Source organism: Equus caballus, unplaced genomic scaffold (genome assembly GCF_041296265.1).
Source record: "Equus caballus isolate H_3958 breed thoroughbred unplaced genomic scaffold, TB-T2T haplotype2-0000440, whole genome shotgun sequence".
NCBI lineage: Eukaryota > Metazoa > Chordata > Mammalia > Perissodactyla > Equidae > Equus > Equus caballus.
This window is the reverse complement of record NW_027222395.1, coordinates 1,943,245-1,967,969: the sequence shown is the minus strand read 5'-3', so window position 1 is coordinate 1,967,969 and position 24,725 is coordinate 1,943,245. Positions and strand designations below refer to the sequence as shown.

The 24,725-nt window shown below is 39.1% G+C and overlaps 1 pseudogene; it reads left to right on the top strand.

Moving 5' to 3' along the window:
* Positions 1-2,610: 2,610 nt before the first annotated feature.
* LOC138923031 (olfactory receptor-like protein OLF4) lies at positions 2,611-5,782 on the top strand (annotated as a pseudogene).
* The last annotated feature ends 18,943 nt before the right edge of the window (positions 5,783-24,725 follow it).

Genomic DNA, 24,725 nt, shown 5'->3' with positions numbered 1-24,725 from the left:
TTTGATCTATTCTGCTGTGACACACTTTATTTCATTTTATTCACCGAATTCTTCGGCTGCAAAATTTCCATTTGGTTGCTTTTACTATGTCTATTTCTTTGTTAAATTTCTCATATTGTTCACAAATTGTTTTCCTGATTTCACTGATTTGTCTTTTTGTGTTTTCTTAGCTCATAGACTTTCATCAAAACAGGTATTTTGAATCTTTATCAGCTAGATCACAAAATTCTGAGTCTTTGAATCAGTTACTGGAAGATGTTGTCTTTTGCTGATGACATTTTTCCTTGATTCTACTTGTTTCTTGGAGTTTTGCTTGCTGTTTTCACATTTGAAGTAGCAGAAGCTACTTACCTCCTCAAATCTTTACTAGTTCTCTTCAGCTGGGAGATATTTTTCAGTACTCCTGCTTATATTTGGGATTTTCTCCAACTTTGTATAGATACACTTGCTCCACACTTCTTGCTCCCTCTAATGGCCAAATTCTTAAGCTTGTGTATCTTCTCTGCTTCTTCCACTTCACCAGCGTATCTGCTGGAAAACTCTGTTTTGTTTTCCAGAAGGTGGTGCTACATCTCAAATTGTGGTTTCTCCTTTGCCCAGACATGCTGGCCTGACTTTTTGAGGCATTCTCTGTTTACTAGAGCTGGCTCACACCACCACATTCTGGAGCACAAACAGGAGCTGGCATCAGAGTTGGGGGAAGAGCGAGTATAGCACTTGAGGTGCTGAGGGTGCGCAAGGGCCAGGTGCAAGGTTCCTTGGGTGAGGTTTTCTGAATGGCTTGTGGGTGGGCTTCTTGCTGGAGTTCTGAAAACAGTTAGCAGGAACTGCATCTCATTAATGTCCTTTGATATTTTTGTCCTCCTCTTTCCTGCTCTCCTGCTTCCCTCATATATGAAGGTCATGTGGCAGTACTCTGGGTAGTGCGGGAGAGAAATGGGCTTCTCTATCAGCATTCCTGCACATCTTGGGTAACTGAACACTTACTCACTATTGTCTCTTTCCCCTGTGGGAGAAGTACTACCAGGTAGTTTAGCCCTGTGCTGTGTCACCTTGAGAGAGGACCATTCCTGGAAAAGTTTATCTTACCCTGTACAGTGCATCCAAACTTGTATTTTTTCCCAATAGAGTCCTGGAATCTCTCTTTGGGAAGTCTAGACTTCTGCAAAGGCTCATAACATCCGAAGGTGTCTGCCTAAGCCAGTATTCTCCAGATTTTTCCTGCCATGGCCTAAAGAGAATAGGGATGGTTGGCTGGCTTCTGCTGGTTCTACAGTCCATATCAAAGTCTGTCTATTACCTGATGCACAAGTCGGCAAGACTACCCCTGGATACTTGGCATATGGTGCTAGATCCCACAACTCCCACAGAGGTACCTTTGTTCATGGATGGATGCCAATTTTTAATTCTTAAAAGAAGGAACAAAAAGGAAGTATGTCTTATGCCACTGTGACACTGACATCATTCTAGTTAAATCCTAGTACAATTAAAGCATCATGTAAATACTGTGTATTTGCATTTCTGTACTAACAAACAATTCTCAATATCACAGTGGTAATAAGTTATTTGTGTTAAGAAACAACTCTCAATATCACATTATCACAGTAAGAATGCATTTTCCTTGCTTACATTACATGTGAGCTTCAGGGTGTCTGTGGCTGTGACCCAGCTGTGCTTCTCTCCAACTGTGTCTTCATTTGGAGACCTGGGCTGTGCGAACAGCTGCTATGGCAGATGTGGCTGTTCTTATGACAGAGAGAAAGAAGAAGAGAAGTGGTGGAATCTCACAATGATGCGTTTAGCTTTTTCATAGACACTTATCATGTCATATCCACTCACATTCTGTGAACCAACGCATGTTATGTGTCCAAGCTCAATGACAGCCATGGCTGGAACATACACCCCTACCCCTTGAGACACCATGAAGACCTAGAGCCAAGAGTGGGGATGTAAAGTTCTCCTAAAAGAATGGGGGAGTGAATAAATAATTGTGAAAAATTGAACAATCTATAGTGTGGAGAAAGCCATAGAAGCATTTCATACTTCTGTTGAAATTAAACATTTGTATAATGTGTGTTACAGATTTGCAACAAGGAGGACAACAAGAGTTGGAAGAATAAATTGATTTACCAAAAAAATAACAGTTTTACAGATATTCTCGAGTGGAACATAGGAACATATCTTTTGTCTAATAGCTCTTACTGTGACTATTTGGATCCAGTGTGAGGGGTTCAGAGGGTATGTCCATAGGCACAGAATCATGACCTCTCCAGCACTCTGCTCCCTGCTGAGGGCCCTTGGAGGATGTTCCCCCTCAAGATCTAGACTCTCTGTGTCCCAGGAGCAGGGAAATACTGGACTCACCGCCTGCACCTAGAGACATTTCTGGTATCATAATGAGCTTAGTAAATATGGGACTGGGACACAGTCACAATAGCTGTTGTGGATTGAGCATTAGCTTTGTGCTGGGTAATCTCCTATGAGGTCTAGATTATTTCTAACTTCTCACATCAAATTTATAAGGTTAGGCAGAATTTCCTGAGTTTATAGATAAGGAACTGAAAGGCTAAAAGTTGCATTTTCTCTCATGAGGGGAAATACTCAAGAGGGATGTATAAACCTGTGTATGCAGAAGTTGAAAAACTGAGTCCAACATTTGACCACCCAAGGTCAGACCTGAGGGGAGCAGGAAAACTCTTGGTGGAGAAGGGCTCAAAATACCTATACCTGACTCTAACGCTAGACCACAGCCTTGCTACTCAAAGAGTCATCCACAGACCAAGTCCTGCTGCATCAACATCAAACGGGAGCTAGATACAAATGCAGATTCTCCAGGCCCATATTAGGCCTGCTGAATCAGAATCTGCATTTGGAGAAGATGCCCAAATGATTCATATCCACAGTGAAATTGAAGAAGTACTTATCTAGAATAGTGTTTCTCAACTTTCTCACTATTGACATTTATGGTGGATAATTCTTTGTGACAGAGGCTGTCCTGTGCATGGTGGGATGTTGTGTAACATTCCTGACCTCAGCTGACTTAAGTGCCAGTTGCAGCTGCTTAGATGCAACAACCAAAATATTCTCCAAATACTTCCAGGTACCCCTGGAGGCAAATTGTCTCCTAGTGAGAATAGCTAGGCAAGAGCATTAGGACTGGAAACATCTTGATGGAGTTCCAATCAAAGCCCATCCCTTACTCAGTTCGTAACTTTGAGCAGATAATTTAACCCTCTGAGCCCCATTTCCACAAATTTAGAATGAGGTTCATAATAGCACTGTCCTCAGAGAATGAACTTTTATAAAAATTAAATGAGAATACGTATAAGGTACTAATTTCAGGGCAAAATGCATAAAAAGATCTAAGTGCATGTATTTTAAATTAAAGATTGTCTTTATTGTGCTAAAATACACATAACATAAAATTTACTATCTTAACCATTTTTAAGTGTATAGTTCAGTGGTATTAAATAAATTTGAATTATTATGCAGATAACACCACTACCCATCCCCATAACTCTTTTCATCCTGTGAAACTGAAACTCAATACCTAAATATTTTTTAATTAACAAAATGTTATACAAAGAAGACTAAATGATGTTCTTAATTTAAATGACAAGCATTAAACTCTTAACTGTTTTGGCCCAAGGCAGTAGTACTCATAGTTCTATGTCATAGGAACACAGTTCACCACCTTGTTGAAGAGTAGAATAGCAATTTTCTGGAGATGATCAGGTCACTTTTCTTTCATCAATGTTTTATATTTTTCAACGTACAAGTCTTTCACCCTCTTGCTGAAGTTAAGTATTTTATTCTTTTGGATGCCATTGTAAATAGAACTGTCTTTGTAATTTTCTTTTCACATTTTTCATTGTTTGCATATAGAAATGCAACTGATTTTTGTATGTTACTTTTCTGTCCTGTTACTTTGCTTAATTCATTTATTAGTTCTCTTAGTTTTGTGTGGAATGTGTAGGATTTTCTACATATAAGAACATATCATCTACTTAGAGACATAAATGTATTTCTTTCTTTCCAATTTGATGCTTTTGTTTATTTTTTTAAAATTGCTCTGGCTAGAACTTCTAGTGTTATATTGAGTAGAAGTTTCAAAAGTGGTCATCCTTGTCTTGTTGCTGATCTAATGGAAAAACCATTCAGTGTTTCACCATTGAATACAGTTGGCTCTCCATATCCATGTGTTCTGAATTCATGGATTCAACAAGCCAAGACTTTAAAGGTCTAAAACAGTTGCGTCTGTACTGAACACGTACAGAGTTTTTTTTTTTTTTTTTTTTCTGGTTTGTTATCCCCTAAGCAAAGCAGTATAGCAACTATTTACACGGTATTTAAATTTTATTAGATATTCTAAGTAATCTAGAAATTATTTAAAGTATACAAGAGGATTACACAGCTTATATGCAAATACTACGCTGTTTCATATATGAGACTTCAGTATCCATGCATTTTGGTGTTCACAGGTGTCTTGGAACAAATTTCTCATGAATATAAAGGGTCAACAATATAATATTCTCTGTGAATTTTTCATAAATGGCTTTTAGTATATTGATATAGTTTCCTTCTATTCCTAGTTTTTCAGTGTTTTTATCATGTACCATACACAGATATAAAAATTAATTTCCGGAATGTGGAATGTAAACGATAGCATATCTGCCAAGTACATAGAACCAGGGAATAATACACAAATTTTAGAATTTCTTCTTGTGGGATTTTCAGAGGAAAAGGAATTGTGAACTTTCCTCTTTGGGCTGTTCTTGTTCATGTACATTGTCACCATACTTGTGAACCTGCTAATCATCCTGGCCGTTAGCTCTGGCTCCAACCTCCACACTCTACATGTACTTCTTCCTCTCCAACTTTTTTTTTTATTTCTGCTTTTTCTCCCCAAATCCCCCCATTATATAGTTGTATATTTTAGTTGTGGGTCCTTCTAGTTGTGGTACATGGGACATTGCTTCAACGTGGCCTGATGAGCAGTGCCATGTCTTGGTCCAGGATCCAAACCAGCGAAACCCTGGGCCGCCATACCAGAGCAGGCAAACTTAACCACTCAGCCACGGAGCCAGTTCCCCCAACTTTTCTATTGTAGATGTGTGTTTCACCTTCTTCATTGTCCCGAAGATGGCGATGAATATACAGACACAGAGAAAAGTCATAACTTATGAAAATTGCATCATGCGGATTTATTTTCATGCTTTTTATAGTGTGGGACAACTTTCTACTCACTGTGACAGCCTATGACCAGTTTGTGACTATCACTCCCTGCACTATGTAGTCATCATGAACCCGCAACTCCGGTTCTGGTAATTTGGATTACCAGTGTTCTCTTTTCCATGTTACACAGCTTAATGATGTTGCAGATCTCCTTCTACAGAGACTTGAAAATCTCCACTTTTTTTGTGAAGCTAATCAGGTGGTACAACCTGGTGATGTATTTTTCAGCTGTCCTTCTGGGTGATAGTTCCCTGGCTGGTCTCCTTTACACATCTTTTGGGACAGTTTTCTCTATATGTGGAATATCATCACATCAGGGGAAGTATAAAGCATTTTCCACCCATGCATCTCAGCTCTCAATTGTCTCATTTTGTTGTGTGAGCCTAGGAGTGTACCTTAGCTCTGTTGCCACCCACAGCTCACACTCAAGTGCAATGGCCTCAGTGATGCACACTGTTATCACACCCATCTGAGCCCTTTCATCTACAGTCTGAGGAATAAAGACATAAAGGGAGCTTTAAATGTGTTATTCAAAGAGAAGCCATAAAATGGCCATTTTTCAACAAAGGCCTGTGATTGTAGGACGCAATTGCTCACAGCTAGAAATTGTATTCTTTAATCAGATCATAGAGGAAGAACTTAATCCTTCTACTTATATGCTAGAATTTCAATCTTTAAAATTTTAACTGCTTTATTGGATTTGAATAACTCCCTTTGTTTTTCTGCTTTTTCTGGTAATCAACAATTTTTCCTTTTGTTATTTTCCTAACTTCCCAAAGTTATTCTCAACCTTGGGTCAGAAACAATCTGGAGATTCCCATTTGCTTCTTGTAGTGATGAGTTGTACTAGTTTTATGGAATAAACCACATTTCACTACTCAGGCTATTTATTCAATTTTATTGTAGAAGAATTTCTTAGATCATAGATGTTTTCACTTTTGTGTCCATCATTTCTTTGTATAGCGCTACTTTAACTGTTCTTCCTGATAATGGAGACTTTAACATATTAGTTCGTTTTGTAGGGATCACAGAGGTTTATTATTCTCATTAGCATCCTGATCTCTTATCAGCTTAGCATCCACAGTATCCCTGGCATAAAATAGGCAAAAGTTGCTTATCAAAGACATGCTCTAGGGAGACGTCATCATTGTGGTGACATGAGAGGACCCCTTTGTCTCTACCATTCAATCTACCATGAATAAAATATGCAGAGCCCAATAAAGACTACAGTTCCCAACACACCAAGATGATGGAGAGATCTACACCTTGGTGCATATGAAAGTAGACAGATTTGAGCATGTAGAGAAGACTAAACAGGGAACAGCAGGGCTGATACCCAGGATCCTGCATCTCAGCTGCAGTTGATGAGTCAGCCAGTCCCAGAGAACACAGTGGGCAGCAGTAGAGGCACAGAAGCAACTCTGGCTCCTGGTTGCAGCAGTGTCTATGGCCACAGGGAGCACAGCAACAGCAAAAGTGGAGCCCTGCAATTCTTGTCCCACTAACTACAGCTCAGAGCCTGGTAGCAGCAATGGAGGCATGCACACAACTCTGGCCTCAAAACTGCAGTGGTGCCAGAAGCCAGATGGAGATGGGCAATGGTGGAGATGGAGCCCCATTAACCTGGCTACATTCTCACCCTGCCATGACAGTTGTCCTTCCTACCCAGATTATCTTAGATGTGGTGGTGATGTCGTTTATCACTGGACCTCCAGTGGTGAAGACAGTGACTGCAGTAACACCAGCAACAGCAAGGCATCAGTAACCCTAAGAGACTCAGTCTGTGATAAAGACAGACCTAGTGATACCCTTAGCAGAGGCCTTGGAGAGTGGAAAGTGTGTATTCTCAAGTATAGCCAAAGATAGCTCAGGTAAGAGAAACAAAAACTGGTGCTATTGTGCCACCTGCTGATAAACAAAAAAAAGGCCTGCAATCTCCAATTGGTTGAATAGTTATAATCAAAATAAAGCCTTACCTAAATAAGGAAAGTGTTTGCTATGACAAATGCACTGGCAGAGGAACAACTCAGCAGGCACCACAGAAAGACATGGCAACACATTACAAACATAAAATAACAATTCCCCGGAAATGAAGCATAAATTGATGGAATCATTAACTTTTAGTGAAAACTAAGAAGTAAGCAATTATGAACTGTCTTTTACATTAGCATTCTGTATCTTGGGAAATTTCTAAGTATTTTTTATAATCTCTATAAAAAATGCTATTTCATAGTATAATCTTTTATTTATTTTTATTTTATTTTAACTTTTGGTGCAGGAGATTGGCCCTGAGCTAACCCCTGTTGCCATTCTTCCTCTTTTTTTTTTTTGGCTTGAGGAAGACTGACCCTGAGCTAACATCTGTGCCTATCTTCCTTCTGGCTTGATGTGTGCTGCTAGGTCTGTGCCTGGAAGCCAAACCCATGAATGTCAGGCCACAAAAGCAGAGCACATGAACTTAACCACTATGCTACTGGGCCAGCCACAGTAAAATCTTTTAATAAAGCACATGTTTATTTATATACCCAAACATCTTTTAGTTTCTCTTTCCTAAAATGTCAAAAGTAGATAAACCTAGGTTTAGTAATTAATGTCTAAGATTTTGTCTTTTTTGGAAAGGATATACATATTCAATGAAATTTTTATCACTTAATTTCACCCAGAAAAACTTCAAAGTTTCAAATTACCAAAGAAATTTTGTAAGTTATTTTAAGTACACCTGCCATAAAATATAATTATCACTACAGGTTTATTGGAGTGATGTCAGCATCATGGTGGAGTGAGTTCCCTTTGTCTCTCCCCTCTAAGTGACAACCAAATGGACATCTATTGAGCAACAGAGGATTCCACATACAGCACAACAGGGTGTCTGAGAGATCCATGCAGCTATATATTGGAAGGTGGGTGGACTGGACCCACAGGAAGCAGTGAAACTAGGGGAGTGGCCCCCTCCTCTTCCCTGGTGACAGCAATCCAGGACATGGGTCCTCATGCAGCAGCCAACATGACTGAATGGAGGCAAGGATAGCCCAGCCAGTATGCAAACACCCACAGAATGGTGGCAGCCTGGCCTGTGGGAGCACCCACCGAGCAGTGGCAGCCCTGCCCATGTGAACGGTGAGTGGCCCAACCAGCATAACTATAAGGAGATGGGGCAGGAAAAGAAAAAACAGCCTCCTGCCCCACCGTGGTTGCAGGTGGGGTCTGCAACTAGAAGCATTGGAAACAGCAGCAGAAACAGGTACCCAGCCCCCAGTGGTGGCAATCCTGAAAACAGCTTCACCAGCTGTGGGAGCTGCATACAAGTTCCTGGGTTCCCAGACCCCTGCCAGTGGCAGCAAGACCTGTGAACCCAGCACCTATGAAAGTGGTATGACCAGCACCCTGAAGCAACCTGGGAACATCAGCACTGGTGGTGCACAGGACAGTAGCGTCTGAGCCCATGGAGAGACAGTGGAGGAACACAAGACCCAGGTGATCAGAAACAAAGTAACACCCACTAAGAAAAGTTGATGTGGGGCCAGTCCAGTGGTGCAGCAGTTAATTTTGCATGTACTGCTTCTCAGCGGCCCAGGGTTCAGTGGTTCAGATCCCGGGTGTGGACATGGCACTGCTTGGCAAAAGCCATACTGTGGTAGGCATCTCTCATATAAAGTAGAGGAAGAGGGGCACGGATGTTAGCTCAGGGCCAGTCTTCCTCAGCCAAAAGAGGAGGATTGGCAGTAGTTAGCTTAGGGATAATGTTCCTCAAAACAGAAACAAACAAACAAAAAGTTCATGACTACCCCAAATGTGCTGGTAGAGGATCAATTCATCAAGCACCATGAAGAACTACAGCAACATGGTATCACAGAAGGAACATGACAACTCTCCAAAAATAAACCTGAAGTCACAGAAGATTACAATATAACAGAGAATTCAAAACAGCTGTCACAAAGAAACTCAGTTACTTACAAAAACACACAGCAAGACAGTTCTGTGAGCTCATTAATAAAATTAGTGAACAGAAGGAATACTTCACCAAAGAGATTAAAGCTCTAATAGAAAATACAAACAGAAATTCTGGATATGAAGAACACAATGAGATTTAAAAAATAATGTAGAAAGCATAAAAAAATAGAGCAAACCTTAGGTAGAAACCTAGAAGTGCTTCAGGTAGAGGAGGAGGAGAGAAAACTAAGATGGCTTAAAAAATGAAATTTCTTGCGAAACATCCAGCTCAATTATGAAAAGCAATATAAGGCTTATAGGTCTCTCAGAGGGAGAAGACAGGGAGAAAGGAGCAGAGAGCTTATTCAAAGCAATAATAGCTGAGAACTTCTCAAACATGGGGAAGAAAGTGGACATGAAAGTACATGAAATCAATAGAATTCCTAACTACATAAATGCAAAAAGACTGTCTCCAAGGCATATAATATTTAAACTTTCAAAAGTCAATGATAAAGAAAAAATATTAATGGCAGCAAGAGAGAAGAAAATAACCTACCAATGAACCCCCATCAGGCTAACAGTAGATTTCTCAGCAGAAACCTTACAGGCTAGGAGAGAGTGGAATGATATATTCAAAACACTGAAAGACAAAAACTATCAGCCAAGAATGCTCTATCTGGTGAACTTATCCTTCAGATGTAACAGAGAGATCAAAGCTTTCCCAGATAAGCAAAAGCAGAGGGACATCATTGCCAGTAGACCTGCCTTATAAGAAATGATGAAGAGAGGCCTCCTACCTGAAAGAAAAAGGCAAATGTTTATAAAGCTTTGAGCAAGGAGATAAATAAATAGACAAAGTCAGAAAATTGCAGCTCTCTTTAAGAATAGGTTATCAAAGACTTAATTATAACAGGAAGGACAAAGGGAAAGAAAGCCTCAAAAATAAAAATGAACATCTCCATTTGGTCCCAAACTCAGAACACAAAAAAGACTAATTTGTGACAGCAAAAACATAGAAGAGGAAGAATAAAGGGATAGAACTTGCTTGGGCTAATGCAGAGGCTGTCAGAAAATGGACTATCTTATCTATGAGATATTTTATAAAAACCTCGTGGTAACTGTCAAACAAAAAATTACAGCAGAGTCACAAATCATACATAAAGAGAAAACTGAGAAAACCCTCACAGAAAAATACCAAACTGAAATGTTAGTCAGAAATACAAGGAAAAAGAAACAATGGGAATAGAGAATAACCAGAAAACAAAAGAGAAAATGTCTCTATTAAGCCCCCATCTATTCATAACCACTCTAAACGTGAGTTGAATTCACCAATCAAAAGACACAGAATGGCTGGACAGATTAAAAAACAAGACTCAACAACTTGCTGCTTCCAGGAATCACAATTCCGTTCTAAAGACAAACATAGACTCTGAGGGAAGGAATGGAAAAAGATACTCCAAGCAAATGACAAGCAAAAGAAAGCAAGTGTAGCAATACTCACATCAGACAAAGAAGACTTTAAGATAAAAAAGATAATAAGACACAAAGATTGGCATTATATAATGATAAAAGGAACATTCCACCAAGAAGTCATAACATTTATTAACATATTTGCACCTAACACAGGAGCAACAAATTGCTGACTTAAAGTGAGAAATTGACAGAAAAACAATAATAGCAGGGGACCTTAGCACCCCACTAATGTCAAAGGATAGATCATCCAGATGGAAATTCAACAAGGACACAGTGGCCTTAAGTGAAATGCTAGACCAGACGGTCTTAATAGATATATAGAGAACATTCCATCCAACAACAGAACACAAATTCTTCTCAAGTTCGCATGGAACATTCACAAAGATAAACCATACGTTGTGAAACAAAACAAGCCTCAATAAATGTAAGAAGATGGAAATCATATCAAGCATCTTTTCTGACCACAATGCTGTGAAACTAGAAATCAACTACAAGAAATAAGCTGAGAGGGTCAAAAATATGAGGAAACTGATCAATGTGCTACTGGACAAGTATTGGATCAACAAAGCAATCAAAGGAGATCGAAAAAAATACTGGGCCACCCCTGCTGTCCTAGTGGTTAAATTTTGGTGTGCTCTGCTTTGACAGCCCTGCTTCAGTTCCAGACACAGAACTACACCACTCCTCTGTCAGTAGTCATGCTGTGGTGGCAGCTCACATAGAAGAACTAGAAAGACTGACAACTAGAATGTAAAACTATACACAGGGGGTTTGGGGAGGAAAAAACAAAAAAAGAAAGAGGATGATTGGAAACATATGTTAGCTCAGGGTGAATCAGTCCCAGCCAAAGCAACACAAAAGAAAAAACTGAATAGAGTTAAAAAAGAAAAAAAACCTACAAACAAATGAAATTTAAAACACAGTGTATGGGGCCAGCCCTCTGGCTGTGTGTCATGTGCTCTGCTTTGGCAGCCTAGGGTTTTGCTGGTTTGGATCCTGGGCAAGGACACGGCACCACTCATCAAACCATGCTGAGGCAGCATCCCACCTAGCATACCCAGAGGCACTCACAACTAGAATATACAGCTATGTTCTGGGGGGCTTTGGGCAGAAGGATAAGAAGAAGAAGAAAAATCAAAAGATTGGCAACAGATGTTATCTCAGGTGCCAATATTAAAAAAAAACCACAACATATTAAAACTTATGGTATGCAACCAAAACAGTACTAAGAGGGAAATGTATAGCAATACAGGCCTACTTCAACAAACAAGAAAAATATCAAATAAAATAATTTACCCTATACCTAAAAGAAATGGAAAAAGAAGAAGAAACATAGAGTAAAGTCATTAGAAGGAAGGAATTAATAAAGATCAGAGCAGAAATAAATGAAATAGAGACTAAAAAAAGACAATAAAAAGGATCAGCAAAACTAAGATCTGATCCTTTGAGAACAGAAACAAAATTGACAAACATTTAGCCAGATTCACTAAGAAAAACGGAGAGAAGACTCCGATAGATAAAATCAAAAAAGAAAGAGGAGAAATTACAACAGACAACACAGAAATGCAAAGGATTATCAGAGGATACAATGAAAAGTTATACACCAACAAACTGGATGATAACGTAGAAGAAATGGATAAATTCTTAGCATCATACAACCTCCCAAAACTGAATCAAGAAGACACAGAGAATCTGAATAGATCAAACACAAGTAAAGAGATTGAAAAAGTAATCAAAAACCTCCTCCCCCCAAAAAAGTCCAGGACCAGACTGCTCCCCTGGTGAAGTCTGCCAAATATTGAAATAAGACTTAATACCTATACTTCTTAAATCGTTCCAAAAAATTGAAGAGGAAAGGAAGCTTCCTAACTCATTCTACAAGGCCACCATTATTCTGATCTCAGAACCAGATACAGACAGCATAGAGAAAGAAAATTACAGGCAAATATCACTTTTGAACAAAGATGCAAAACCCTCAACTAAATATTAACAAACCAAATACAACAATATATCAAAAGGATCATCCACTACAATCCAGTGGGATTTATTTCAGATGCACAGAGATGGTTCAACATCCGCAAATCAATCAACGTGTGATACACTATATTACCAACATGAAGGATAAAGAGAACATGATCATCTCCATAGAGGCATAGAAAGCATTTGACACCATCCAACATGCATTTATGATAAAAACTCTCAATAAAATGAGAAGGAAGGTACATCAACATAATAAAGACCACATATGGCAAACCCACAGCCCAACATCATACTCAATGGAGAGAAACCAAAAGTTATTCCTGTGAGAACAGGAACAAGACAAGGACACCCACTCTCACCACTCTTGTTCAACAGAGTTCTGGAAGTTTGAGCCAGAGTAATTAGGCACGAAAAAGAAATAAAATGGATCCAAGTCAGAGAGAAAGTAGTGAAACTCTCTGTATGTGCAGATGACATGACTGTCTATCCAGAAAACCCTAAAAAATCTACCAAATGCCTGCTAGAAATAAACCAACAGATACAGTAAAGTCACAGGATACAAATTGATGTACAAAACTCAATTGCATTTCCACACACTGGTTCCAAACTTGTGGAAATTGACATTAAGAATGTGATCCCAGGGGCTGGCCCAGTGGTGCAACAGTTAAGTTCGCATGTTCCTCTTCAGCGGCCCGGGCTTTGCCAGTTCAGGTTCCTGGTGCGGACATGGCACCACTTGGCAAGCCAAGCCATGCTGTGGTAGGCGTCCCACTTATAAAGTAGAGGAAGATGGGCATGGATGTTAGTTCAGGGCCAGTCTTCCTCAGCAAAAAGAGGAGGATGGGCATAAGATGTTAGCTCAGGGATAATCTTCCTCAAAGAAAAAAACAATAATATGATCCCATTTATAATCATGACAAAAGGAATGAAAGACCAAGGAATAAATTTAACCAAGGAGGTGAGCGACCTGTACACTAGAATCTATGACATTATGGAGAGACATGGAGAAGAAACAAAGATATGGAAAGATATTCCATGTTCATGGATTGAAAGAATAAATATCATTAAGAGTCCTTAGCACCTAAAGCAATCTACAGATTCAATGCCATCCTAATCAGAATCCCAATGACATTCATCACAGAAATGGAACAAAGAATCCTAAAATGTATGTGGACAATGAACGACCACAAGTAGCCAAGATAATCCTGAAGAAAAAGGGAAGAAATTTGGAGGTATCACACGCCCTGAATTCAAATTATACTACAAAACTATAGTAATCAAAACAGCATGATACCAGCAGAAAAACAGACACGCAGATCAACAGAACAGAACCAGGAGCCCAGAAATAAAACCACACATCTATGGACAGCTAATTTTGACAAAGGAGCCAAGGACATGCAATGGAGGAAGGAAAGTTTCTTCGATAAATTGTATTGGGAAAACTGGACAGCCATACACAACAGAATGAAAGCAGACCATCACATGACACCATACACAAAAATTAGCTCAAAATCGATTAAAGGCTTGAGTCTAAGACCTGAAACCATAAAACTCTTTGAAGAAAATATAGGCAGTTCTCATCATTTACAAGGAAGTAGAGAAGGAACTTTTGATACCAGATGTTCGTGAATGACGCACTCCTTGTTACTGATGAGTCCGACTTTCAATTTCCGGTCATGTCCTCCTCCCTTGGATCCATGGGGAGGAGAATCTTTGCTTCCATGGTCACCTTGGGTCGACTTTTTCTTCTGGGAATGCTCTGGCTCTGTGACTTTGCCACTTCTGTGAAAGACTTCTTAATGACTCTGTCGATAGCATGGGGGTCCATCAAACCAGTCTCGGAGGGCCCACGTTTCCAGGAACTATGCTATGTGTGGAGGCTAAAAGAAGGAAAGGATTTCCTTTGACAAGGTCGATCTGCACAGAATTGTCTCCTCTTCAACTTCCCAGCCTCAACCCACAATAAGAACGTCCCTCTCCTTCTAAGATAGGGAGGATATCTCCCATGGTGGGGGGAGGTAGGTTGGTTGATGGGTTGGTGACTGGGCAGGTTGGTCGGTGGGTCATTGATCTCCTGCTTACAGGAAGAAAATAGGAAGGGTCAGCACTCCCTTCTCGTCCCTGCTGTCTGTGGGAGTGAGATTTGGTTTGTTTTTGTTGTTTTCTTTAAAAGTGTCTGTCGGTCTCTCCAAACAACATTTTGGTGTCCTATCCATCTAAGTGTCTGGCCTCCCTCAGGTTTCAGCTTTCCACAGCAGTAGGGACACATTTTTCTGAGGCTCAGGTTCGGGTTCGTGTTAGGATTTAGGGTTCCGGTTCAGGTTCGCGTTAGTGTTCGATTTGGAGTTGGTGTTCGAGGTCAGGTTTAGGGTTTGGGTTCAGGTTTGCGTTCATGTTTGGGTTATGGTTCACATTTGGCTTAGGCTTTGGGGTTAGGGTTGGGGTCGAGTCAGAGTCAGGGTCACGGTAAGGGTCAGGTTGGTGTTGGGGTGAGGATGATGGTCACGGTGAGGGTGAGGGTAGTGTTAGGATTAGGTTTGGGTTGGGGTTAGGGTTCGGGTTTGGGTTAGGAATTAGGGCTTTGGGTTAGGGATGAAGTTAGGGTTAACATTAGGGCCAGGGGCTATGGCCTAGTGTTAGGGTTAGGTGTTGGGCTTATTATTAGGTTTAGAGTTACAGCTAAGGCTTGGGCTAGGGTCTAGGGCCTGGAGTAGGGTTAGGTTTAGGCTGTCAGTATTAAGGTTAGGGTGGGGATTATGGTTAGTGTTATGGGCTTAGGGTTAGTGTTAGAGTTAGCATTTAGGGTTTAATGTTAGGTTTAGGGCTAGGTCCAAGGCTACAGCTAGGGGCTAGGGACTAGGGTCTAGGGTTTAGTGCTGGGTTAAGGTTGGGGTTGCGTTTAGGGTTAGGGTTAGGACTAGGGCTTCAGTTTATGGCTAGTGCTAGGATTAACGTATAAGGGCTAGGGCTGGGGCTAGGGCTAGGTGTTAGGCATTAGGTGATAGGTTTTAGGGCCTTCGGATCTAGAAGTTAGCGTTAGGGTTAGTGTTTAGGCCTAGGCCTGAGGCTTTGAGCTATGGCTATGACTAGGGCTGGGTCTAGGGGTTATGTTTTGGCTTAGGTTAGGGTTAGGTTTTAGGTTAGGGATTAGGATTGGGATTTACAGCTTAGGGTTACAGTTAGGGTTAGGGTTAGGGTTAGGGGTTGTGGCTAGGGCTAGGGCTAGGGGTTAGGTTTAGGGTAGAGGTTAAGATTTGCGTTAGGGTTCAGGGTTACGGTTAGGGTTAGGGTTAGGGCTAGGCTTATTGTTTAGGGTTAGGGTTCTATATAAGGTAAAATTATAACTTTGATATTGTTTCCCCTCCCATTCTAAAGCCCTTCTGTTATGTTCTTTTCTTTCCTAGTCTTTGCCAGTTTTCTCTTCAATTATTTGCCCATGTTGATACCATTATATTATTATTTTTTCTGTCTGTATATGTTAGTTGATGATTTCCATTCAATCTTTTATGTACAGTTATTTAGAAAACAATAATCTTAACCTAATTTAATTTTCTCTGCCATTCTTTCTTCTATCAGTTCTTAGTTTCTTTTAAAAGTAGTTTCTATGTTATGCATATTTACATATTTATACACTTTTCTACAAATGCATAAATAGAACCCTATGCACATCATTGATGATCTTTATGTTTATTTATGCTCTTTATTTTTATTTATGTTTAGTGCATTCCTTTTTTCCACCTTCCCCTCTCTTTTTCCTGCTTATTCAATAACCCTCATGGACATGCCTCCAATCAGCTAACATAATAATGATTCGTTATTTCAAATGCTGTGAAACATCCATGCTGTGGTTGTGCTACTCATGCATTTGGTGATCTTTCATTTTCTTCCTCAATAAATAATTATCATATCACTGCTACAAATCTATTTTCTGATTAAGTTAAAACTTTGCGTTTCAACTCAGGTCACTTTTGCCTGCAAGGAGACGCTAAAGCATGTCTGGGGATATTTTCTGGCTGTCTCACTGGGTAGTGGTGGGTAGAGGCCAAGGATACTGCTAAACATCCTACAATGCACAGGACAGAGCCCATCACAGAGCGTTGCCTGGCACAGAATGCCAGCGATGCTGAGACTGAGACACTGAGTTCAAGAGTATCTACAACTTTAATATTTATAGGTCTCTTCAGATTTCTTCCCAACATTGTAACACTTCACAGTTTTTGTTGTTTTCTCAAACTATTACTCACTTTGAGCAATGATTAATATATTTGATAACCATGTCACTTGCTTAGTACTACTGTATGTCCATGTGTTTTATTCCTATTTTTCTATAGTTAGCTGCATTTCAGATGTGTTAAAAATTATTGTTATTCAATTGACTTTTGATTCAATATTTTTGACTATAAAAAGTTTTAAATTTTACATTGGTAAATGTTTTTTTATTACTTGATTTTCTCACCTTAATTATCATGGTTTTATCCACCTTTAGATTTTAATACTGTTTGATATTTTTTCTAAAATGTACCCTCTACTGGTACACTGGGGTTTTTAATCTCAATTATGTTTTAAAGACATGTAGGAAAAAGAAACTTTTCATTTCCCTCCAGATATTTAACCATTTATGCCAGGTTTTATTCAACAATCCAGCCTTTCCCAACTAAATTGAAATACAACCTACCTATACATTAAATGTCCAATCTACTGAGATGCAATTCCTAAAACATATAACAAATAATGGAACACGTGCAATGATTTCTAGACATTATATATTATATTCCTTATGTTTATGCATTAGACAATTTAATTATTTATCTATGCTGATATCATTAAATTATTGCTATTTTATATCTTATTTCAGTAGTTTTGGATGTTTCACTAAGTTCTGTTTAATACAGTTGCTTTGAAATCACTCTAACTTACTTTTATTGTCCCTGCTATTATTTTTAATTCATAACTTCACATTTACATAAATTTCTTCCTATATAAGTGCACATATTTTTAAATACACTTGTGAAAAAGCAAAGGTGAATGATCGAGGTGAGTCCCTACTCATTTGGTACTTGTGATATGATGTCAAAGACAGATGCAATGACATAAATGTGAGTATGACATAATGTGCTCAGTGATAAGTAATATGAAGAAAGTTATTCAGTGTAAAAGAATGGAATTGTCATGGTGAGTGAAGGAATTTATAGAGTATGGTCTGGGGAGGCCTTTGCATGTTGGATGATGACCATAACAGGACTAGAGTGTGCCCATTGGATTTATGAAAAATGAAATCAATAATCAAAGTACCAGAAAAACAGAGAAAAATTGCCACAAAAAGAAGTGAGAAAGGGGTTTGTCTCATCCACTATCCAGACATATAAAAACCAATTGGTCAAGTATATAGAGAATAGGCAGAGGAAAAACAAGTCTTCTACCACTTGATGTTAAAAATACTAAAATTTATGATACTTTGTATATTTCCTTTTGTGAATAATTGGTTTGTCTTTCATCTATTTTCACTTGGAGTATTAAATCTGTAACGTGTTTCACACCATAAATTTATCACTACTTTTTCCTTTTGGATAAATTTATTTTTTTCTTTTATTATTTTTGCTTGGCCTGAAGGGAGTAATTGAGGTTGGAAAACTGCCAGAATCAAGGATGCTTTTTCTCCTTCACAGTCCATCAGGGACCACGTGAGCTTATTAGATCTTTTCCCCTCCTTGTGTCCAATTCCTTCCTCTCTCCCTCTATGTTTATTGAACAGATTGTTTATGTTTCTTTAAATACAGGGCATAAAATGGACATTCCACTATGGAGCCCAAAGTTTACTTGCGCATGGGACATTTATGATAGTAATAGTGGGTTACCATTTCTAACTTCTTCAGGGGAAAGATACTTGATCAGGACAGCTTGAGTTGTGTCCTCTCATCACTTAATCAGTGAGCGAGGGAGGGAGAAAGACATAGAAATAACACAGATGAGGAGGCCTAGGTCTTCTGTGATGTCTGTGTGTGTGTGTGTGTGTGCAAGCCTTGTGAACTGCGAGAAGTCCTTAGAACAGGGGTACCAGGACTCATATTCCAAAGTGACTCATAACACAGGGGTCATAACTCAGTCAAGAGAAGGGACTAAGGAGAGGAAACTTTTCAAGTCACAGGATGCCTTTGGGACCAGATTAACAAAGTGCAAGGTTTGCATGTGTGAATAGGGGACTCATGTCTAGAAGATTCAGCAGCAGATGGCCACTTGTTCCTCATCATCCTGCGACTCCATCTCATCACTCTCTGCCCTGCTTATTCCTCTAGACACACCAGCTAGTTTTCAACCTTGATTCTCTAAAACAAACATTTTCCTCAGGACCTTTGCAGTGGCAGTTCCTTCTGCCAGGCACATGGTGATGTACTTCGCAGCTGTGCTGCTGGTTGGTGGTCCTTTTGCTAGCATCCTTTCCTCATACTCTAAGATAGTTTTCTTCATATATGGAATCGCATCAGCTCAGGGTAGGTATACAGAATTTTTTACCTGTGCATCTGACCTCCTTAGTCGTCTCCTTATTTTCTTGTACAAGATTAGGAGTGTTCCTCAGCTCTGGTGCTACCCACAGCTCACACCCAATTGCACTGTCCTAATTGATGTACACTGTGGCCACACACATACTGAGCCCCTTCACCTGCAATTGGAAGAACAAAGACATAAAGAGGGCTCTTAAGTCATTCTTAGGGATGGCAGCTATAAAAAAAAGTAACTGTCCTTTGCCTGAAGAAGTATCCTTGATTTCACAGCTAAAAGCCTCCGAGCCAGAAATTGCTTGTCTTTGATCAGATGGCAGAAGTAAAACTTACTTCCTCTATTTTTTCCATAAAAGTCTATTTCTTTGGCTTCAACTTCTTTATACAAGTTAAGCAACTCACTTGTTAAGCTTTTAGTCAGTTTTTTTTATATAGACAGTTTCCCCATTTGTACTTTTTTCCTACTTAACAAAGGTTTTTAGCTTTGTATAGAAATATTTGGAAATGGAGTTACAGCAGCAGAATGGTGGGGTGAGCTGACCCTGGATACTCTCCCCTCCAAAGTACAACCAAAGAACCGGAACAACTGAATTTCAACTAATAACTCTAATACAGAGACAGTCAGAAACCTACAGCAGCATGATGATGAAGGACAGAGAGCCTGCTGCCAGCCTCGGAGGAGCTGGAACAGAGTAAGAGAGAACTTTGTTCCCTTCCCTAGAGAATGGGATCTCTGCCGTACATGAGGGAAGGAGCAGGGGAGGGGCCACGCATCCAGGGATCATCCAGGACTCCCACTGCTGGTCCAGTGGAAACCTGCTGAAGGGGGAAATCTTCTGTGTGCAGGGGCCCCATGAAGTCAGTGCCCCAGGAGACCAGAGAGCGAGAGCTGATCGAAATCCAGATCAGTGCACGAGAGAAAGTGCCCCTCCTCCCACAACCCGTGCTGCACACCTGCCATCGTGCCTGAAGGCAGAAGCCTCAGAACATGCAGCTCTTGACCCACATCTAGTGGCAACAGGCTATAACTGCAATCCAATACTACCATCATGTGCAAAAACCACTCCTCTAACATTCAGCAATTTATAAAACCTCCAGACCAGAAGGAAAACAATAACAACACAGAATTAAGTCCTGAGGACTTGGAAATAGGTAAACTAAGTGAAAATGAGTTCAGAGTAGCTATCATCAAAAAACTCAATGAGGTAAAGGGAAATATAGAGAAACAAGTCAACAAGTTCTGGAGTTACTTCACAAAAGAAATTGAAACTATAAAGAAGAATCAATCAAAAATACTAGAGATGAAAAATACAACATATCATATAAAACAGAATACGGACTACCTGAATGCCTGCAAATCAGCATAATTGAAGATAGGCTAAATGGCTCCAGACAGAGGAAGGAGGAGAACTAAGGATTAAAAAGAATGAGGAAAATATCAGAGAAATAGAGGATTCAATGAGGAGAACGAATTTAAGAATCAGAATTCCTGAGGGCGTGGAAAAGGAAAATGGAGCAGAAAGTGTGCTTAATGAAATTATAGAATAGAACTTCCCAAATCTAGGGATTGAGGGAGAAATGTATGTGGAAGAAGCTTTCAGACCTCCTAGATTTGTCAATGTAAAGAGACCTACCGCAAGGTATATGGTAGTAAAAATGGCAAAAATGAATGACAAAGAAAGAATACTAAGGGCAGCAAGACAGAAGAAAATAACCTATGAAGGAACTCCTATCAGACTTTCAGCAGATTTCTCTACAGCAACCTTGCAAGCTAGGAGAAAATGGAGTGGCATATTCAAAACTTTAAAAGATAAAAATCTTCAGCCAAGAATACTCTATACAGCAAAAATATCCTTCATATATGAGGGGGAAATTCCATCTTTTTCAGACAAACAAAAGTTAAGAGAATTTGTAACCAAAATTCCACTACAAGAAATCCTCAAAAAGGCTCTCATACCTGAGAAAAGAATAAAAGGGAGAAAGGGGTCACAAACCACAGAGTAGGGAGACAAGTAGATAGAACCAGAATAGGATAGCCAATATTCAACTATAGCATTAGGATAAAGGTAAGAAAACCACCAAAGCAAAGATAATCTTATCACTCTAACTACAAACTCATAATACGAGTTGGAATAAGAGATGGAAATAATAATTTAGGAGGGGGAGAGAAAAGGTAGTAAATCAGTCTAGGCCAAGTAATTAAGACACCACCAGAGAATGGACTATATTATACATGAGATTCTAAATACAAACTTCAGGGTAGCCATTAAACTAAAAAAAAGAACAGAGACAAAACATAAATAGGGAAAAATCTACGAAACCCAGCATAAGAAATTGCAGAAGTCAGTGGGTAAGCTAAAACACACAGGATGAGAAATAAAGATAACAGAGGAAAACCAGATAATGAGCAACAAAAGGGCAGCTTTAAGCCCTCATGCATCAATAATCACTTTCAATGTAAACGAATTGAACTCTCCAATAAAAAGACACAGAGTAGCAAAATGGATTGAAGAACAAGAGCCAACAATTTGTTGCCTCCAGGAAACACACCTCAGCCCCAAGGACAATCACAGGCTCAGAGTGAAGGGGTGGAAGCCAATACTTCAAGGTAATATCAAGCAAAAGAAAGCAGGTGTCACAATACTTATATCAGACAAAACGAATTTCAAAATAAGGCAGGTAAAGAGAGACACAGAGGGACAATATATAATGATCAAAGGGACACTTCACCAAGAAGAAATAATGCTTATAAATATCTATGAACCCAAGACAGGAGCAGCAAAGTTCATAAACCAACTATTAACAGACCTAAAGAAAGATGTTAAAAACTGCTCAATAGTATTAGGGTACCTCAACACCCCACTCACATCAATGGACATATCATCAAGACAGAAAATCAACAAGGAAAGAGTGGAGCTAAACGAAAAACTAAAACAATTGGATTTAATAGACATATATAGAACACTTCATCCAAAAACAGCAGAATGCACATTCTTCTCAAGTGCGCATGGAACATTCTCAAGGATAGACCATATGTTGGGAAACAAGGCAAGCCTCTACAAATTTAAACAAATGAAATAATAACAAGCATCTTCTCTGATCATAATGCTATAAGGCTAGAAATTAATTACAAGAAAAAAGCTGAGAATGGCACAAGGATGTGGAGACTAAACAATACGCTACTGCACAAGCAATGGATCATTGAAGAAATTAAAGAAGAAATCAAAAAATACCTGGAGACAAACGAAAATGATAACATGCCATACCAACTCATATGGGATACAGCAAAAGCTGTATTAAGAGGAAAATTCATCACAATACAGACATATCTTAACAAACAAGAAAAATCCCAAAGAAGCAATCTTAAACTACACCTAACTGAATTAGAGAAAGAAGAACAAACAAAGCCCAAAGTCAGTAGAAGGAGAGAGATAATAAAAATCAGAGCAGAAATAAAAGCTATTGAAAGGAAAAAGACAGTAGAAAGGATCAATGAATGAAAGAGCTGGTTCTTTGAGAAGATAAAATTGACAAACCTCTAGACAGACTTACAAAGAAAAAAAGGGAGAAAGCTCAAAGAAACAAAATCAGAAATGAAAGAGGAATGGTCTACTTTCATTCTTTTGCATGTGGTTGTCCAGTTTTCCCAACACCATTTATTGAAGAGACTCTCCTTTCTCTCCAGCGTATGCTCTTGGCTCCCTTGTCAAATATTAGCTGTCCATAAAGGTGTGGGTTTATTTCTGGGCTCTCAATTTTGTTCCATTGATCTGTGTGTCTGTTCTTGTGCCAGTACAATGCTGTTTTGGTTACTATGGCTTTGTAGTATAATTTGAAATTGGGGAGTGTGTTACCTCCAGCTTTATTCTTTTTTCTCAGGAATCCTTTGGCTATTTGGGGTCTTTTGTTGTTCCATATAAATTTTAGGATTCTTTGTTCTATTTCTGTAAAAAAATGTTGTTGCAACTTTGATAAGGATCACGTTGAATCTATAGCTTGCTTTAGGAAGTATGGACATCTTAATGATGTTAATTCATATTTATACACAATGGGCTACTACTCAGCCATAAGAAATGACAAAATCTGGCCATTTGTGACAACATGGATGGACCCTGAGGGTATTATGCTGAGTGAAATAAGTCAGAGGGAGAAAGTCAAATACCATATGATCTCTCTCATAAGTAGAAGATAGAAATGACAAACAAAAAGACACAGCATTGGAGATTGAACTGGGGGTTATCATTGGGGAAGGGAAAAATGGGTGATTAGGCTCACATGTGAGGGGATGCACTATAATTAGTGTTCGAGTGGTGAACATGATGTAATGTACACAGGATTTGAAATATGATGTACATCTGAAAAAAATTTTAAAAACAGTTTAAAAAAGAAAAGAAAAGAAAAAGAAATGAAAGAGGAGAAATAACAACAGACTCCACAGAAGTACAATGGACTATAAGAGAGTACTATGAAAAACTCTATGCCAACAAAATTGATAACCTAGAGGAAATGGAAAAATTCTTATACTCCTACAATTTCCCAAAGCTCACTCAAGAAGAAGCAAACAATTTGAACAGACCAATCGCAAGGAAAGAGATTGAAACAGCAATCAAAAGCATCCCAAAGAATAAAACCCCAGGACCACATGGCTTTCCTGGGGAATTCTACCAAACTTTCAGAGAGGATTTAATAACTATTCTTTTCAAGCTATTCCAAAAAATTAGGGAAGATGGAACACTTCCCAACACTTTCTACGAGGCCAACATCATGCTGATACCAAAGCCTGACAAGGACACAACGAAAAAAGAGAACTGCAGGCCAGTATCGCTGATGAACATAGATGCAAAAATTCTAAACACAATTTTGGCAACCAGAATTCATCAAAAGGATCATATATCATGATGAAGTGGGATTCATACCAGGGGCACAGGCATGGTTCAACATCCGCAAATCAATCAACGTGATGCATCACATCCACAAACTGAGGAATAAAAGCCACATGATCATATCAATAGATGCAGAGAAAGCATTTGACAAGATTAACAGCCATTTATGATAAAAACTCTGAACAAAATGGGCGTAGAAGTGAACTACCTCAACATAACAAAGGCCATATATGACAAACCCACAGCCAACATCATACTCAATGGGCAAAGACTGAGAGCCATGCCCCTGAAATCAGGAATGAGACAAGGATGCCCTCTATCACCACTCTTATTTAACATAGTACTTGAGTTCTGCCAAAGCAATCAGGCAAGAAAAAGGAATAAAAGGAATCCAAACAGGGAAGGAAGAAGTGAAACTCTCGCTGTTTGCAGATGACATGATCTTATATATAGAAAACCCCAAAGAACCCATTGGAAAACTTTTAGAAGTAATCAACAACTACAGCAATGTCACAGGGTATAAAATCAATTTGCATAAATCAGTAGCATTTCTACTTTCTAATAACAAACTAACAGAAAAAGAATTCAAGAATACAATACCATTCACAATCGCTACAAAAAAAATAAAAAACCTTGGGGCAAATTTAACTAAGGAAGTGAACGACCTATACAATGAAAATTATAAGGCTTTTCTGAAAGAATTGGATGACTACATAAAGAGATGGAA